Genomic DNA, 18,660 nt, shown 5'->3' with positions numbered 1-18,660 from the left:
ACAGGTACTGAGGAACAAACCTCAGAAACTATACAATTATTGATCAAAATGCAAAGAGTGAAATTTTATTTTATTTTATGTTGTTTATAATGGAGCGAGACTAGATTTGACCAGCATGAAGCTCTGTAAACATTTTGGTAAATTGTGAGACTTGCAATGCTTGCTAACAATTGTTCTGGAACTCTGGATTTCTCAGGCTTGGGAAGAGCCTTATAAAAGTTTAGCTTGGACGTTTCCAGGAATGGACACAGAGCAATGCGTGTTTTCTTCTGTGATCAGGGGCAGGCAGCCAGAGGCTCAGATTTGCTAATCTCAATTTGGCACCAATAAATTACCACCTGGTTGACTGTGAGTTATAATAGCTTTCATTAAACAGAAGTGGATGCAAAAAAATTCTTGATTTGTTATATCATTTTCTTCAGATACTCCCATACCTATTCGATCTAACACTGTGGGAATAAGGAAAATATTTAGAAAGTTAGGTATATCTGGAAAAGGGAAAGATTATTCATCAAGAAGCTAGATAACTTTCCCTAAAAATGATTGCATTATCACAGATTCACAAAAATTACAGTAAGAATACCAAGCCATAAGTTATTTCTTTGTGAAGCTAATTTTAAACTACAGCCTTTCTTCTTCCCAACTGCAACACTTTTGGAGAGATTTATGTATGCAATGTTAGCTTTATGTAGGGAATATAGTCATTTCTTGTTATGTTTTATAAAGTCTCTGGAACATAGACTTAACAAATCCTGAACCTGTGCTCCTTGGGAAAATACAGGGTTAGAATCCTGTAAACCACTCTGGTCATAACATTTTTGTCAACCAATCAATATATGTAACCTTGTTGTATGTGTGTTTCTATTTAAAGACACCGTATTTTATATTTATCGTTGAGTCATTAGCATTGAACTCATGCCGACAGAAGTATAACTCTTGCCTGAACACAGCTTATCAAACACAGATATTTTCTCCCTGAGGTTCATCACAGCCTTCTTGCCCTTAGGAGCACTAGATAGATGGTACTTACTCTGTTTGGAGGCTATTTTAAACAGCAAAATCATCTGCATAAAGCACAAAAAATGAGAAGAATGTAGCATGAAATAGACCTTAAAAAGGACACTTGTTTACAGCATGAAAGCTAAAACAAGAAGGCAGAGCATTGCCTTGTTTGACCTCAGCTGAGAATGTGTATATCAGGCAACTCAAATTTTTTAGTGCTCTGCACATGTCGGCAAATGACCATGAAAGCACTGCAAGTATTGATTTTAGGGTTGCAAATAAGTTTTACTGAGTAGGCAAATTTGCAAATACAGAATCTGCGAATAATGAGGACTGACTCTACCACATATTTTGAAAGAGAATGATTTTGAAACGTGTTTGTATATAAGACCGCTCTGTGGAGGCTCTGGATTCTGGAAAGTAATTATATCATTTTAGAGTTGGATGAGATCTTACAGGCCAGCTAGTCCAAACTCCCAGAGCATGCAGAAATTTCCTGTAAAATAGTTCTGAAGAATTTATATCAGATTTAGGTTTTAACATTTACCGTATTTACTGTGACTGGGACCTTACAAATTTCACAGGCACATTAGTACTTCGGCTGTTTTAATATAACATATAGGTTGCTTCTACTTTCTCTCTCTCTCTCTCCCTCTCTCTCTCTCTTTGTTGAGAGATAGGGTCTCACTCTCTTATCCAGGGTATAATGTAGTGGTGCAATCATAGCTCGCTGTAGCCTCGACTTCGTGGGCTTAAGCAATCCTCCCACCTTACACTCTAGAGTAGTTGAAACTACAGGTGCGCATCACCACGCCCAGTTAATTTTTTTTTTTTTGCCTTTTTATTTTTTGTAGAGATGAGGCCTTGCTATGTTGCCCAGGCTAGACTTGAACTCTTGGGCTCAAGCAACCCTCCCACTTCAGTCTCCCAAAGCACTGCTTCTTATCTTTTAGAGCTACAGAGAGCATAAATCCTTTCCTTTGTTCACACAAAAAACAATCTTTTATATATTCCAAGGTTGCTAATATGCTGATACTTTTCTAAGTAAAGTATCTTAAGATGAATTTTTAATACTAGTTTTGTATGCCTTCATACAAATTGTTAAATAAAAAACTGAAAGGTGAATAGGACAGTCTCAGTGTTCAAAGTTTTAAAGTCATGATTGAATGTAACTCTTGGTTCAACATTCTGCATATCAATTTGCTGATACAAATTCACTCTTGGTTGTTGTTTTTTTAATGTAGTTGCTTTGTCCAAATACTTTTTTGAAACACACATCCATTTGTGTATGTATGTGTTCATGTGCATGTGTATATGTGTATGCATGTGTATATACAGACACAAATACACACGTGTGTATGTACGTATATTTGTATAGGTATATAATATAACTTTGTATTCATGTTTAGCCACTCTGGTGACATTATCAATAAGAAAACAAAGTTAATGGCTTCACTGATGAAATTTCATTTTACAAGGGATAAACTCCATGATTTTGCTACATGTCATAATCAATGCATTTCTCTTTACTTTCCACCTGTTACACAAAATGAGAAACATTGTGGATATTCTTATTGTCATAATCAATTAACCTAGATAACTTGTTCAGTTGTTGGGTTTTAAAATTTAATTAACAAATTGAAGTGAATCAAAAAATATCTCTTCAGGATGATCTGTTCTGATTTCTATGTCTTGTAACTGGCCATTTGATGTCCTCTTTCTCCCGTTCTCTCTCATCTCCTTTCTCTTATGTATGAAATTATCCACTTTCTCTAAAGATATTCATATTTTTGAATTTTTTTAGTTCGTATCAAAAACTATGTGTTTTCTCTACCCTGATAATTCTATTTTTAATATTTTAGTTTAACGTAATTTATTCTTATCTATCTCATCCTATATTATCTATCCATTATCTTATCTATCCATTATCTATTTATCTATCTATCTATCCATCCATCTATCTATCTACCCATGTGTTCATGTACATATGTATAAAAGTGTGTATATACTGTGGGCATAACGATAACAGTTTGCAATAACTTAAATACCTGAAATTATTTTTTCAACAAAATCTTTTTTCTAAATAATACAAAATAGGTTCAAAGATCAGAAAGGCAAGTGATATTTTTTGCTCACCTAGAGATAGTCATTTGTTAATCTGAATGTCTCTTTCCCATATTTACAGACAATACTATTCATCTTATAGAAATGTTTTAAAGATAAAAGAGGTAAGATTAATTATACCATGGGATCAAAGATATGAAATGCCTTCTAAGAAGTGTTGTTGATACTCATAGTTTTATAGAGGAAATAAATATTAAGTACTTTAAAACATTAATATCTCTGAGACCTTTGAACTATTTTCTCTTTAAACATAATTTATTTTATATAAAATTTTAAAAAATAAACATGTATTCTTAATCTCACTTCCTCTTCAATAAACACACTCAGATTTTAAATAATTAAATGTCTTCAAATATGTGATTAATAGTTGCAGAGAAACTCGGTTGAATCAAAACTGTTAAATATTTTGCTGGTACTCTAGCCAAGAAAAACTGGAGGTGACTTCTGTGATTAATAGGCTTTTGTTAGGTAAACCCATACTTTAAAATTTTCATTCTACATTATGATGTTATATTATGTTGTTAGGACCACACTTTTTTTCCTTAACATGAATTGCTCAATCTGATATTTACATTTAGTAGCAACATCATTTCTTAATATTTTGGGTGAACTTTTGTCTCTATTATTGTCTATATCAATTTTTTTCTGGCCATGTTCTTTGCTCCCCTTTCCTCTGTTTATGCTATATGTGTACTTTGTTTTCTCCCCAGAGGTATTTCTCCTTGCTTACTTTTGTGGTGTCTTACTGTTATGCCTCTTGGTGTTTGCCAAGGTTGCTTCTCTTGTTGTGCACTGTTACATGCATTTCTCTTTGTGAGTGAGAGCAAAAAGGAATTTTCTACATCCTTAGTTTTGTTAAAGTCAGTGCTACGAAAATCAGAATTGGAGTCTGTTTCACTTTATTACCCATCACAACCAGAAGCAAACATATTGTAAAGGCATACAGATTCATTCAAAGGAAGCATAGACTGACAAATTCTCAGATGTCTTTCAACTATGGATTACTTAGAAAACAACTTGCTAGCATAAATCATTCTCATTTGTTTGTCTTTCCTTTTTATTCTTTTCAACCTAGGCTTTCTAACAACTAGCAGGTGAATATGTTAAAGTTGAAAAGTATCATTCTCATTTGTTAATCTGGATAGCTCTTTCACCGTCTCCACAGACAAAGATGTACAGTCATTGAGCAGAGTTTACAAGAAATGCCTTTTACCTGGCTTTCCGTTTCTTTCTGTTTTTCTTTCTTTCTTTTTATTAGAGACAGGGTTTTGCCCTGTTGCTCAGGATGGAGTGCAGTGGTGTAATCACAGTTCACTATAGCCTTGAACTCTTGGACTCAACTGATCCTCCCAACTCAGCCTCCCAAATAGTCAGGACTGCAGGGAAGTGCTACCCTGTTCAGCCAATTTATTTTATTTTACTGCTTTTCCATAATAGAGATGGGGGTCTCCGTTTGTTGCCCAGGCTTGTCTCAAACTCCTGGCCTCAAGCAGTCCTCCTGCCTCAGCCTCTCAAAGTGCGGGGATTACAGGCATGAGCTACCTCGCCAGGCCGTATCCTCTGAGAACCTCCATCCAGACAAGGATGTGCTTGTTATCCTCAACTAGGAGTAGCTAGAAATAAAAGGCCAAATACTAAAAATAGTGGTCTATTTTTTTACTAAAATCATTTCTTTCCAGTCTCAAATTTTTAAGCCTCAGATTACAAAGTATGGAATTACATGATTTCTAAGAGTTAAAGAAAACCTACTTCAGATTGTTACTTGTTAAGTAAATAATACATTTTGCTACAATTATCTATGGTTACCTGGATTTTTCAAAGATGAGATTGTTTAAAAAATCTTACATCTTTTAGGACTAGAAATTTTATGAAAAAGCTAGAAAAGTAACTGAAAGCATTATATTAGATGGCTAAGATAGAAAATTTACCATATTTGGTGAAAGATAGGGATCAAACAGCAAAATGGAATTTATTTTTGGAAGCAGTCTTTTGTTGCAATCTGTTGGCAGCAAGAGTTAGCTAGTTTCATTATTACCAATCTGTTAGAAATATGACTACTTAAGACTACTTAAACCAAAACCATAAAATTTTGTGAACTTACTGCTATGATGTACACATTTCTTACAGAGTATTGTGCAGTAAGAATGAATTCCCAGGCGACTCTTTAGTGTATTATACAAATAACTCTTACCTTACTATTGAAAACTTTCTAAAGAAAAAATGATAAAGAAAATCCTATTTTTAAAGTATTAGTCCTGGAAAAGAGATGGAAATTTATGTATTTACAATTTTATTACTTACCTTATGGCCTTGAAATAGATGGTTCAATTTGCCTCTGTATGTGTGTCTTCTCATCTGTAAAATGTTGATAATAAGCTAATTTAACTTTGTAAACTGTAATTATAGCTTCAAAATTATAAAAATAGAAGTCTCTAGTAACCCTATTGATAGTATTTGCAGGTAGGGTAAAATGTTTTCTCGGTTCACAAACTTTTCAAGAAGCCATTGAGCTGCCAGTTTTTCTTCCATAAAATTGTGTGGTGGTAAAACAATATCTTACATGATTAAATTGTTGATTGCTGATAATAATGACACAGTTAGAGGTTTTGGTTTAGATGGCCATTGTTTTTTATTTAAATTTATTTTAATTAATTATGTAAACTATTTCAAATTCTGGTTGCAGAAGAGGGAAGGCAAAGAAGCATTTGCTGGTTAACACATACAAAACACAAATAACTTTTTCTCATTCTACACATCTGTTCGAGTATTATTTTCCACTAGTCTCTTATGGCCACACCTAAGCTGACTCAGCATTCTTTGCTCATTCAATATTTACGAAGGACTTTTTTTGTTTTAAGCACTTAGAAGATGTAAATGCAAAAATAAAATAAGGCCCTTGTTCTCAAGGCACTTCCCTTTTAAATAAGTCATTTAGAAAACTAAATAAGCAATTCCACTGTAAAGTCATACTGCCGTGCTAGGGAGAAAACACAGGGTGCTTCTGAGGCATATATGTGAGACGCCTCACCTAGATTTGGGGTGGGGATACATGAAATACATTTTCTTGGTAGACCAATATCTGAGCTGGTGATGTGAAGGAGTGGTCTTTCAACCAGACACAGTTTGAAGAAATGGGCAACCTCCTTAAAGGCCCTGAAGCAAGAGAAGAATTTCAGGTAGTCAGTTGTATTCAAAATGTGATCTATCTCATGAATATCATTGTAAGCCTTGTTAAGTAGTTTGAGTTTATTTTAATGTATATGGAATAGTGTTCATGGATTTTAAGCAGTTATAAGACCTCCATGATCATCCATTTTGTCTTCTGAAAAGCTTTCTCTGGCAGCAATATGGACTGAATACAGTGGCAAAGACCGACGTCCAGAAAAGGAAGAGAATGTGAAGACTCGGCATGTCCAAGTTGCAATAACCAATGGCAGTTGACTGCTCTGTTCTGAAGTTCAAAAGAACTGTCAGTCTACTATCATGAGAAACAACCTTTAATATCAGTGGGAAATTTATAGCCCCTCCAATGAGTAGCTGGGCTACTTATATTCCGATGCCCTTGGTAATTCGCAATAACAGAACATCGGACTTGTACCACTCTCTCAGATTCTGGAGCAGCATTTGGCAAACTTTTCCTTAAGGAGTCACTTCATAAGTATTTTAGGCATTCTGGCCTTATAATCTCTATTTCAGCCCTTCAGTCCTGCTACTTTAGCAGGAAAGTAGCCACAAATAATTTGTAAAATGATGGGTGTAGCTGTGTTCCAATAAAACTTATTTACAAAAAGAGGCAGTGGACCTCTGGCTGTAGTTTGCCTCATGGAGCATGACTAATGGAATTAAGACTGCATGGTACATCAGCCTCCCTACATTCAGTGGACAGAGTGGACCTTTGACTTTACTACATATGCTGATTGGAAAATAAATTTCTTCCTAGTGTCCTTTTCTTGATTATTAGTTTATACCATGGGTCACAGATAGAGGACCAAACTGCGGGGCAGATAAATAAGGAAAAACTCCACTAGACAATTAAAATAACAGTATTTTGTGCATTCGTAATGATGAGCCATTAGCATTGTCTGTGAATAGAAAGTCCAGAGATGGAATAACATGAGTTGTTTTACTAAGAAGCAGATGGTTTTAAGATTTGATAAAACAAAATCATGTTTTTTTTTCTTTTATACATCTGATTTTCACTGACCTGATTTGGATTAGGCCCCAGATGTGAGCACTCTTGTTATTTTTCGGTCTTTCTTAATGGAATTGTGTGTTTTATTTTTCAATTACCAACTCTGAGGAGTTTAGCAATGAATTTTTAATTTCTCAACTTAAAGTGGGATTCAATTATGATTTTGCCATTAAACATCTTTTCTTATGGGATTTTAACTGAGTGAGAGTCTAATATTAATTCTAATTGCAGCCTTATTAATAAATAAGAGAGAGAATGCTCTCCTGCTACTATGTATAGATGTACAGCCAGCAGAAGTAATTGTAGACAGTCACAGGGAAAGAGATGCTTTTAAGGCTTTACTGTACGCAGACACAAACAATGTGCATAGCTGGATAGCTGTGAAATCAAAGCAGCCAGCAGATCAACATTGCATGCAGCTTTAAGGAATACTCTCCACTTAAAAACAAACTTAGAGCTGACTCTGAGCCCAAAAGAGTTAAACAGAGACAAGCCTTAGAGAAGGGGTCTGAAGATTATGATCAAAGGGCATATTTTGTGTGTACCCAGCAGGGAAATCACTTTGGGAAGCAGATTGGCTGTTTGAGACGCACAACCTTAGATCACATTCACTGTCAGAGATTGTCTACAAACCTGGAAGAAAACATTAAGATAGTTCCTCTTCTCCTAGCAGCATGTGAAATAAATAAATAAAAGGTTAGAATATTTTATTTGAATCACAATTAAACTTATGAATTATTCTATTTTGGAGAAACATTGAAATTACTTGGAAGTCTAACTTTCTGGAATGCAATTCTTATACCCAGGTCTCTGGCTGGAACTTCATGTAAATGCCAGAAACAAAGTCGAGGATAAAAAAGCATGCCTGCTTTGATTATCCTCAGTTTGATTATCTTTCATGTCGGGTAGCAGCAATATTTACTGAATGCCAAGCTAATATGTACACATTGAAATATATAATCTCATTTTCACCACTATATTTCAAGATCCGTATTAATGAATTATTAATAATTTTAAGAGCCTGTTGTAATAATATCAAACTTAAAAGATAAAATATTTTAAAAAATCACCCATGCTACTGTTTTAATTAGTCTACTTTCCTTAAATTCTTATGTTCTATAGTGTCTCTGAAATTGGCAAACTAATTTCTCTTACACCATCTTGACCATCATACATTCTTGATTATGCTTTAGGGTATTATCCATCTGCCAAATAATGTCCAATAAAATATTGCTTAGATTTGAAAGTTTAATCAAATTAATTCTTACTATATATTTACAGTGTATTTAGAACAACCTATATATTAGAGTTATTGGAATTATTTGTTTTCTTCAAAGAGCTATCTCTTTTGGAGGTAAAACTGACATAAATAAAATATTAAGAAATAAGAAAAAATATTAACAAAAATACAGTTATTTAGAAAAAACTTCTCTAATCAGATAGTATGCAAGCTTGTAGTGATACAAAGATTAATATGACAGTCAATCTTATTTAAGAATTTACAGTCTAGTGTGAGGTCAGCAATTTTTTTCTGTACAGGGAAAAATAATGAATATTTCAAAATTGTGAACCAAACAGTCTCTGTGGCAACTACTCATTATTGCATAAAAGACAATATGCAAACAAATGAGTGTGTCTGTGTTCCAATAAAACTTTATTTACAAAAGCAGAAGCCCACCCATATGCCAATGTCCAAAGTTTCTCAACCAACCCCCGGTCTACTGGGTAATAAAGGCATACAAAGAAATTATCAAATTTAATTGTGATAGTAGCAAAGTAGAGGCATCCAAAGGATGCAGAGTTTAACTCTGAGAGAATGTTTTAACGGAAGTTACCATTTCAAATAGATACTAAAAATGATGTGTAGTGATTAGTTAGCTTGAGAAATCACAAATGAAGAGTTCTGGACACAAACACAAAAAATACCGCAATATGTTTAATGTGGCTTTTTGAATCTGAGATTGAATCATAGTTTGTGTGCCTGTGGAGGAGGCTGGCAATCCTGTTGTTGCCTTATACAGATTCTTAATGAATTTGCTAACTATTGAGTAGCTGTTAGTGATGTTAATTTCGAGGGAGTGAGATGACAAATCTGTGTTAGGAAATCACTTCTGTTAAGAACTGGTAAACCAAGGTCCTGGAGGCAGTCATTACTCTAGTTGGCCTTGTCAGAAAAGCTAAGGAAATGCAGAATTTCTAGGAATTTGAGAGTAGAATTGGATGGTCCAGGAGAGTTTATAATTGATAAATATTCCTGTATGCCTATCTTTCTGAAAGGACTGAGTCTGGCAAGAATCAATGCCTCAGAGAAGAGTTGGCTCAACTACCTAAAACACTGCCATTGGCTCATGAAAATTACATTTGCAGTTGGCACCAACTCCAGTCTACTTCTGTCAATTTTCAAACGGTGGAGTGAGAGAGAGGACCTCTTAATCTATTTATAGCTAACCATAGATAGGTGATTTTTTTTCTATGACTTTTTTTATATATGTAATGTAAAGTTTTATAAATTTTGCTGTCATCTTATTTTGAAAATATATAAGTGAAGGAAGAGCATATTCACTTTATTCCCAGTCAGATGTGGTCTCATTTGATGGTAATACACCCATTCAATTTTCAGTTGCATGTTGAATTACCTTACATTATATGTTAACTTACCAGGGCCTGGAGCAAATTCTCAGGGCGCTTTAGTTAAACTATAAACCCGGGCTACTTACTCATGGACTCTTGCCTGACAAGATTGTAAACTACATTGGAAAGTCTTGAGGATCTACTTTTTATTTTATACGTGAGGAAAAAAATACATAGAGAAGTAGGAACAGAGAAGAGACAGAAGTAGAAATCAACGAGATTTCTACTCAAAAACAAAAATTAGAAAATAATCGATTTCAGGGGTTGAAAAATGAAGCAGAAGGAATTGAAGAAAATGGAGGGATCAGATATATGTGATGATATGAGAAACATATAGTCATATATAAAGAGTCATATATGTATAATTTATACGGCCTTGCATACATGGCATGTTGTGTTTTGGTTATCTTTTTTCTCAAAAGTGCGAAGACAGGTAGACTCGTCGCTCATGTTTTCCATCTCTAGACTTTTAGAATGAAGGTGAGCCTAAATGACAGATACTAAATGAAATCTTTAGTTTGCATTTTAGAGAAAGCATAGCAAGAAAAAGAACAAAGTTTATAATATAGTGAGGATCAGGGAAAAGTGAGTATAAAGGTAGTGAAATTTGTTTCTGGGATTGCCCTAGTTCTGGTTTTCATTGCCTGTATAAATGTTCCTAGTGTATGTATAGTGAGAGATGTATGTGCAGCCAGATGTCAGGAACATTTTAGAGCAGGGCTTGTTCTCAGCTTGTGGATCCCTGGAGAAGTTGAGAATGAATGGGCCTAAACTTTTTCTCTCAATATTTGGCATTTCTTCAAGTATATGATGCTTGTCTTGTCTGATATTTTAATTCCTCCCTGCAAATTCAGAGACCTTAAAGATAGAAGTGGCTTCAAAAGATGAATAGAGAATACTGTATAAAAATTATCAGAGTGATAAATATGAGTGGAAGATAGAAATTAAAATATGCAGGTAATTTGGTGGATCTGCTCAAGTTACAGCTCACGGGTTTGAAGTCCTTGGTTCTAATTTCAGAATTGCAACTAGCTAAGTGGGTATCTTTGGATAATTCACTTCACTTCTTTGTTCCTCATATGTAAAATAGAAAGAATGGAGCAAATTACATTGATTCCAGTTACCTTTTTTATTGCATTTTTGAATAAATACCAATTCTTGATCCTTGGTAATATCTAATTTAATTTTTGAAAATATAAAATTTGGCCAAGAGCGGGGGCTCATGCCTGTAATCCTAGCACTTTGGGAGGCTGAGGCAGACGGATTGCCTGAACTCAGGAGTTCGAGACCAGCCTGGAGAACATGGTGAAAGCCTGTCTCTACCAAAATATAAAAAAAATTCAGCTGGGCATGGCAGAGTGCACCTGTAATCCCAGTTACTCGGGAGGCTGAGGCAGGACAATCACTTGAACCCGGGAGGTGGAGGTTGCAGTGAGCCAAGATTGCACCACTGCCCTCCAGCCTGGGCGACAGAGCAAGACTCTGTCTCAATAAATAAATAAATACATACATATTTAAAAAATTAAATAAAATTCGTTATAAGGTAAATAAGATAAAAGATGTTATATGCATTATTTCGCCTACCAAAAAGTCATAAAGTGAGCTGTTCACTATTGACAAAAGTAAACTAACTTAGAGTTACATTTTTTGCAAAATCCACTAATCATATTCATGAATAGAGAATACCCCAATAAAGATTTTGAAGGAAATAATTGAAAGTCTTTTTCAAAATGCAAACATCTGGAAATAATGGTATAGGGGTTTAGAAAGTTGAGTAATGGGTAGAATTTTTATTAATGCAAACCAACATCCAAATTGCCACATCAGAGTTCAATGAGAGTCACCTCTCTTGAAAAAGAACATAAATTACAAAATATATGGAGATAGCACAAAAACAAACCAACCTCACAAGACAAGAAAACTGAAACCTAAAAGGATATTTGATACAGTAATTAGAATGTATAAATAGTCCAGGAATACCAAAGTCATGTATTTTATTGCACACAGATACTAGCACTATAAAACGAACAGAATAACTTAAGCCATCTCAAAATATGTCAAGGGCTAAGAGCACTTCTACTGATAATATTCCATAATTCTATTACTGATATTGAAGCTGAGATAAAATAATCTTGTAACTCCTGATTCTAAGCACTTAGAATCTTTCTTCCAATCCCTGGCATTAAATTTGCCTTTAAAATTAAAAACAAAAACGAAAAAACAAATCTTTGCCACATCTTAAAGACTTCTTGCCTGGGCCTTACTTAAACCTGTCCTTGTTACTCCTCTCCTATGGCAGGTATTATGTCATATGCGTCTTAGTTGATTTTTTTTTCTCCCAAACATACTAGCTAATTTATATGGCAATATATATTGTGGTAATATAATTTGAGAATTTTCTTAGAATATTCACCAAACGTTCTTCTTTAATTTTCCCAAATCACTCTGTTTATGTATCTTTTTGTTGTTTTTGGCACTTTTATTTTGACTTATAGCTTTCAATCCACTTGATTTGTTGATAGTTATGACCTCTAAGATGTGTATATCTACTTATAGTTCCCTGCACATTTAGCAGAGTGCGTTATTCAAACGACATATTTATATTTATTTAGATAGGGTGTCTAGCTACAATTGGCTTGTAGATAGATTTTGATAGGAAATTTTTACTGCACAAATTTCAGAATTAATTATAGGATACAATTAAGTTTATCGAGTGTGAAATCACAGATAGCAACAAAAATAATTTTATAATTTTCTAAAAATGAACACATCAGTTCCATGCTGTGTGTAGAATTTAGTAATTTATTTTTGAAGTAAGATATGCAGAAAAGAAAACAAACAAACAAACAAAACACTGCATTTGTTTTCCAATGAGTCAGTAGAATTTAGAAATCTTCTATCAGAAGAAGAGGGAATGTTACGTATAAAACCTTTGGGAGGCCGACACAGGAGGATCGCTTGAGCTCAGCCTGGGAAACATAGGGAGACCCCACCTCTACAATTTTGTTTAAAGTTAATCAGGCAGACACAGTGGAGCATACCTGTGGTCCCAACTACTTGGATGGCTGAGGCAGGAGGATTAATTGAGCCCCGGAGTTTGAGGCTGCATGCCACTACACTGCAACCTGGGTTACAAAGAAAGACCCTGTCTCAAAAAAATAAATAAATAAAACTTAAGATATGTATGAAACCATGACATGTGCCTGCTGTTTTCAGTGAAAATACTGTTTTAGAATATAGTTAACTGAAAAAATACTAAATTATGACTAAACTACCAATTCCACACTTTATTTAAACTACTAAACAGAAGAGTTTAGCCATTGTGATATAATGGCAAAGGGCCTGTTTTTTTTTCTTTTTTTCATATTTTAAAGGGAGAAATTTAAAAAAAACCTCATTTTTCAGTCGTAACTTAATTATGGGTAGTTTTGATGCAAAAAAAAAAAAAAATGAGCTCATGCTCCTCTATCTTTGTTACAGTCAACTTTTAAAAATGGTGGTAGTCGATGGGTACTTTGGCTCTGATGGTGTATCTCATGCAGTAAACTTGAAAGCTCTTCCAGGTTGCCCATCCTGTATTACAACTTTTTGCAAAATGCTTTTTTTCCTTTAGCACTTTAAATGCTGTGTGAATGCTGCATTTCCAATACAGCCTAACATTTATTTCTGAAATATTTACTTTAATATCAATTGTTCATATTTTTTCAGCCCCTTAAGGCTTTCATTTTTTCACAGTGTAAAATAGAATATATGACATTTAAATATATGTATATATTTATAATATATTCTTTATTTACAACATGCAAAAGATTCATGTTTAATTATTTAAAATAGGAGACAACATGAAACCATGAACAATATTAAAATAATTCACTTTGTGTTCAGTAATAAGATAACACATAAACATTTAAACATTTTATATGAATCTTCATAAAGTACAAAAAGAATACATAAAGCCCAGCTTTCTGCTAATGAAGATATTCCATATTTATAAGAAAATAACATTATTATATATAATGAATTCAGTTATAATTTATTTCTATATTATGAAAATTATAAATCATTGGATATTGACCTTATTAATAAAATCCTAGTATCATAGTATCATTTAGATTGATGGAGCCAATTATCTGCATTGCTACAGGACACAAAAAGTACCAGGATTCATTTATTTGATATATAGTATGCATTTGCTCTGTTTTCCATTGTTATTTTACTAGTAAGAATACCACATTTTAGAGATATCAAAAAAGTCAAAATTAAAACTAAACTGCTTTTAAATTTTCTGAAGTTTTTTTTGGTTGTTGTTAAGCATTGATACAGTAATGAATATGTCACAATGTTAACTTGTATATAATACTCACTAATAAATGACATTTTTTCATTTGATGATATGACCCACTCAGAAGATTCTGTAATTTGCCCTGGAAATAAAAAAGAAAGGTACCAAATTATGGAGAAGGAAAACTGCAGTCTTTCTTTAGCCTGTAGCAAATCCAAACACTGGTTTCAAGAAAACACAAGAAAGAGATCTAAGAAGAAAAATCCATTTTATCTTTTTTGTATGACCTATAGTTCTCTCCTGCTATGCCCAAAAGCAGCTGTTGAAAATTATTTATTTCTGATCTTCACCTAGGCATTAAAACTTACCTGAAATCTATTTTGAGAAACAGTCGAGTAAATGGAATCAAATACCTAAAACATTTTATTTTAAAGGAAAAGAAAAATATCCCAAAGATGTTAGGGTTTTATGAGACCTAAGGAGAAATCAAATCTTTAGAGGTAAGGGGTTGTAAGCACTTTTAATAAATAGAATACAAATTCTTGTAGTATAAATGTTTATTTTGAGGATACTGTATTTCATTAATGTAGTCAATAACAATTGTAGCTAATAAACTCTTTTAAATATATACATTACTAATTTCATTATAAATATGCTTAATGGTAAAATTTCTGTGTAGCTATGTATTGTTACCTATTGTTGAATAACGGAATATATTAGTACCTCCTTGTCCCATGGTTTCAGTTATTCATGGTCAACCATGGTCCAAAAATAAGTGAGGACAGTACAATAAGATATTTTTAGAGAAAAAGAGGAGAGGAAGAAACCACATTCCCATCACATAACATTTATTGTAGGATATTGTTATAATTGTTTTATTTTATTATTAGTCATTGTAGTTAATCTCTTACTCTGCCTAATTTATAAATTAAATTTCATCCTAAGTATGTATGCATAGGAAAAAAACATAGTATACATGGCGTTTGGTACTCTTCTTGGCTTCAGGCATCTCCTGGAGGGTTTGGAATATATCTTCCATGAATGAGGGGAGACTAGTGTACCCCAAAACATAGCAACTTAGAGAACACCATTTTTGAGGATTAGGGATGCAGGTGCATGTTTGTTAGTGGTTTTGGCTCAGGGTTTCTCACAAGATTGCAGAAGCTATAGTCACCTCAAAGCTCAACAGGAGGTTCCAAGCTTGCATGGTTTTTGAAAGGTTTCAGTTTGTCATAAACTTCTGTTCCTCCTAAAATGGAAGTCATTGTCTTTTAATCTAGGAAATTACATACCATCAATGTTTCATTATGCTTTTGTTCACACAAAACAACTCTGGTACAATTTGGTAAGGAACTACATAGGGTGTGAAAACCAATAGCTTTGGTATCTATTGGGAGACATTTTGATACCTGCCTATCTCCTTCTATTTCTTTTTATGCTTACTTCCTAGAAAGACAAAATCATCTTATAACTAGTAGAGGTGGTTAACCGCTTGATAATACTGTCTTTAGTTTTTGAAAATCCAAAACTGCCAACATTTTTACATTTAGGGTAATACCATTTTATATTGTGCCATACATAGTATACATACACATATACATATATAAATATATGTGTGTATATATAAACATATATATGTGTGTGTATATATAATAGATACATAATTTTATATAGCTTTTAATATTGCCTTACTTAAACCAGAAAAAATTGTTTAGAAGTTAGTTTCTATTGTTAAACTTCCCATTGGAAATCTATAGCCCTGGTGAAAACTAAGCTGACAAGTTATAATTTCCGGAAATTTTACTTCCTTATTTTTTTCAGTGGTGAAAAACTTGTGATTTAATCCTCATGTGATGCTTCATGAGAATGAATTTTCTTCATGATTATATTACTCCATTTAAGTTTCAATGCATCTCAATTAGCCCCTTATGTATTAGGACAGTTTAGCAATTCAATAGTTTCTAAAACTAAATTTTATATGAATGCTCTTCTGTATAAAGAACTCTTCTGTTGAGAAAATGCAAAATATATGTTAAGCACTTGAGGAATACAAAGATGATTAATATAATGCCTGCCAACAAGAAACCTTGATCTTGTCGGGGAAAAACAAATATATGAGACATTCTGTTATTTGACTGAGGTAAGATAATTGTCAAAAAGGAAGCAAAGGAAAGTGTTTTGTAGTTTCAAGGGAGGGTCATCAAATGGCCTCTTACAGGGAGGGAGAGGACACATTTGTGGATGAAGGCTCCTTTGGGCTAGTTGTTAAAGGATGATTAAGGTTTTCAAAGGGGTGAACTAGAATGCAGTCTTTCAGATGGAGGGCATGAAACTAGCAGGAATGGGAAAACCTGGAATATATTTAGGGAATTCACAATTGTGCTTGGGTGAAACCTAATGAGTAGGTGTGATATGATTATAAAAGCATCCTTCAGACATAGTGGGAATGAATTTTAAATACTAGTGTGAGGACTTAGTGCTTCATTTGGAAGGAAATGGAGATCAGTGTTGAGCAATGAAGAGATTAGCAAATTTGTGCTTAGGTTAATCCAGCAGCATATATCTGAAAGAATTATAATAGGAAAAGAAGGGTGAAAATTCATTAGGTGGAAAGAGCAGTCCAGAAGAATAGAAAGTAATGCTAGGTAAAGTCGATTCATTCCTGCCCTCAAGTGTATTATAATGAGGACCTAACCCAGGATTCACAGTGAGAATGGGAAGAAGGGAACTGAAATAAGAAACATGTGGAGGCACTAATAATATGAATCAATATTTGTTATTGAAAAAGTAAAAAGAAGCCAAAACCATTTCCAGCAAGCCTAAATAATTGGGATAATCAGAGAAAATGGAAATAAGGATATAAGTTGGTTTGGAGGATGCAATTATGAGTTTGAATTTTGGTCCAACAGGTGTATAATTCAGTAGACCTAACTTTGGATATTTTAACCACAAATAACCATCAATCTGTATTTCAATAAAAACTTGGGGCTGGATGCGGTGGCTCGTGCCTGTAGTCCTAGCGCTTTGGTTGGCCAAGGTGGGGGGATCAGCCGAGGTCAGGAGTTCAACACCAGCCTGGCCAACATGGCGAAACCCTGTCTCTACTGAAAAGGCAAAAATTAGCCAGGCACGATGGTGCACATCTGTAATCCTTGGGGCGCTGAGGCAGGAGAATCACTTGAACCTGGGAGGAAGAGATTGCAGTGAGCTGAGATTACGCCACTGCAATCCAGCCTGGGCAACAGAGCAAAACTCCATCAAAAAAAAAAAAAAAAAAAAAAAAAAAAGAAGAAGGAAAAAAGAGAGAGAGAGAAAAATGAAAGACAAAGAAAAACTCCAAACTAGAGCCAAAGACCACACAATTTTGAATAGAATACCGTGAGAGTGAGTAGGAATGGAAGTAAATATAACACTTCAGTGAAAAAGTGATATAAGAAGGCAACATCAAGGAATGTCTAGATTGGAAGGATGCTTGAAATAAATGAAACCCACCCACCAAAGAGTGAGTTGGAACATTCACAGAAATAGGTTCTTTGTGTTATCACTAAGATCCAAACATTGAAGGAAGAGCTAATCAGCAATTTCTGATGCTACAGCAAATTTTAGGAGGTAACAAATCGGAAAGAAAAGGGCACAAGCTCTATTTACTCGAAAGCAAGTAGGGAAAAAGTAGATGGAGGAAGAATGCAGAGTGTATAGCTTTAAAGATGAATGACTATTAGGTAGATGGAAATCCTATAATTATACCACTCTTCAAGAAGTATAGGTGAGAGGAAGACAGAATGTGATAGCATAGGGAGATATTAAAGTTGAAATTACTTTGGATTTCTTTTGAAGTCACCAACAGATTAAGTGTTGGAAGAGGAATGAAATTTTAAAAAATATTCCCAGCTCGAGGTACCTTTGCATGAAGCTAAAACTGTGATCTGATGAAGCAATATATTGTGATGTTATTGCTCTCTCACTTTTATCTTCATGCCAAGATAAATGTTTCTCCAGTTAAGTTCTCATTTCAGCCATACGAAAAATTCTTATCTGATGTAATTCTGCTTAATGTTAAATTTTAAACACTAAAATTCAATCTCATCTTTTTCTTGTTTTATTTAGACGAAATCCTGCCAACCACGTTTTCATAAAGCTTTTCTCACCTTTCCTTGATTTTTAAACCCATTATTATTGCCTCTATAGCTAAAATTGAAGAAGAAACTTGGGAACATAATGCATTTCTCTGTAAACTAAATTCTTAACCATGATGAAGTATTATTTTGTTTAAGGTTCCAGCTTGTTTTCATGACATGTAGGAAGAGAATATTAGGTTAATTATCTTAATGATTTTATTTGGTTACTATGACCTGAGTTAAAGGTCAGTGAAATATAGACAGAACCATCATTTGGAAATTGAATCCATACCACTTAAGAGTAAGAAAAG

General features: G+C 33.8%; 1 protein-coding gene and 1 long non-coding RNA gene across 4 annotated transcripts in view; both read left to right on the top strand.

Moving 5' to 3' along the window:
• Positions 1-18,660, top strand: part of LOC105485513 (cell adhesion molecule 2) — a 1,093,059-nt gene that overhangs the window by 39,431 nt on the left and 1,034,968 nt on the right. The gene's annotated exons all lie outside the window — the stretch shown is intronic.
• Positions 1-18,660, top strand: part of LOC139361007 (uncharacterized) — a 123,153-nt gene that overhangs the window by 36,699 nt on the left and 67,794 nt on the right. Inside the window, exon 1 of the long non-coding RNA XR_011618584.1 lies at positions 1-18,660. This exon is cut by the window's left edge and continues 36,699 nt beyond it. This is a non-coding gene — a long non-coding RNA (uncharacterized lncRNA).

Source organism: Macaca nemestrina, chromosome 2, assembly GCF_043159975.1.
Source record: "Macaca nemestrina isolate mMacNem1 chromosome 2, mMacNem.hap1, whole genome shotgun sequence".
NCBI classification, from domain to species: Eukaryota; Metazoa; Chordata; class Mammalia; order Primates; family Cercopithecidae; genus Macaca; species Macaca nemestrina.
Note: the sequence above shows the minus strand (reverse complement) of the source record. Positions and strands in the feature narration are given on the sequence as shown.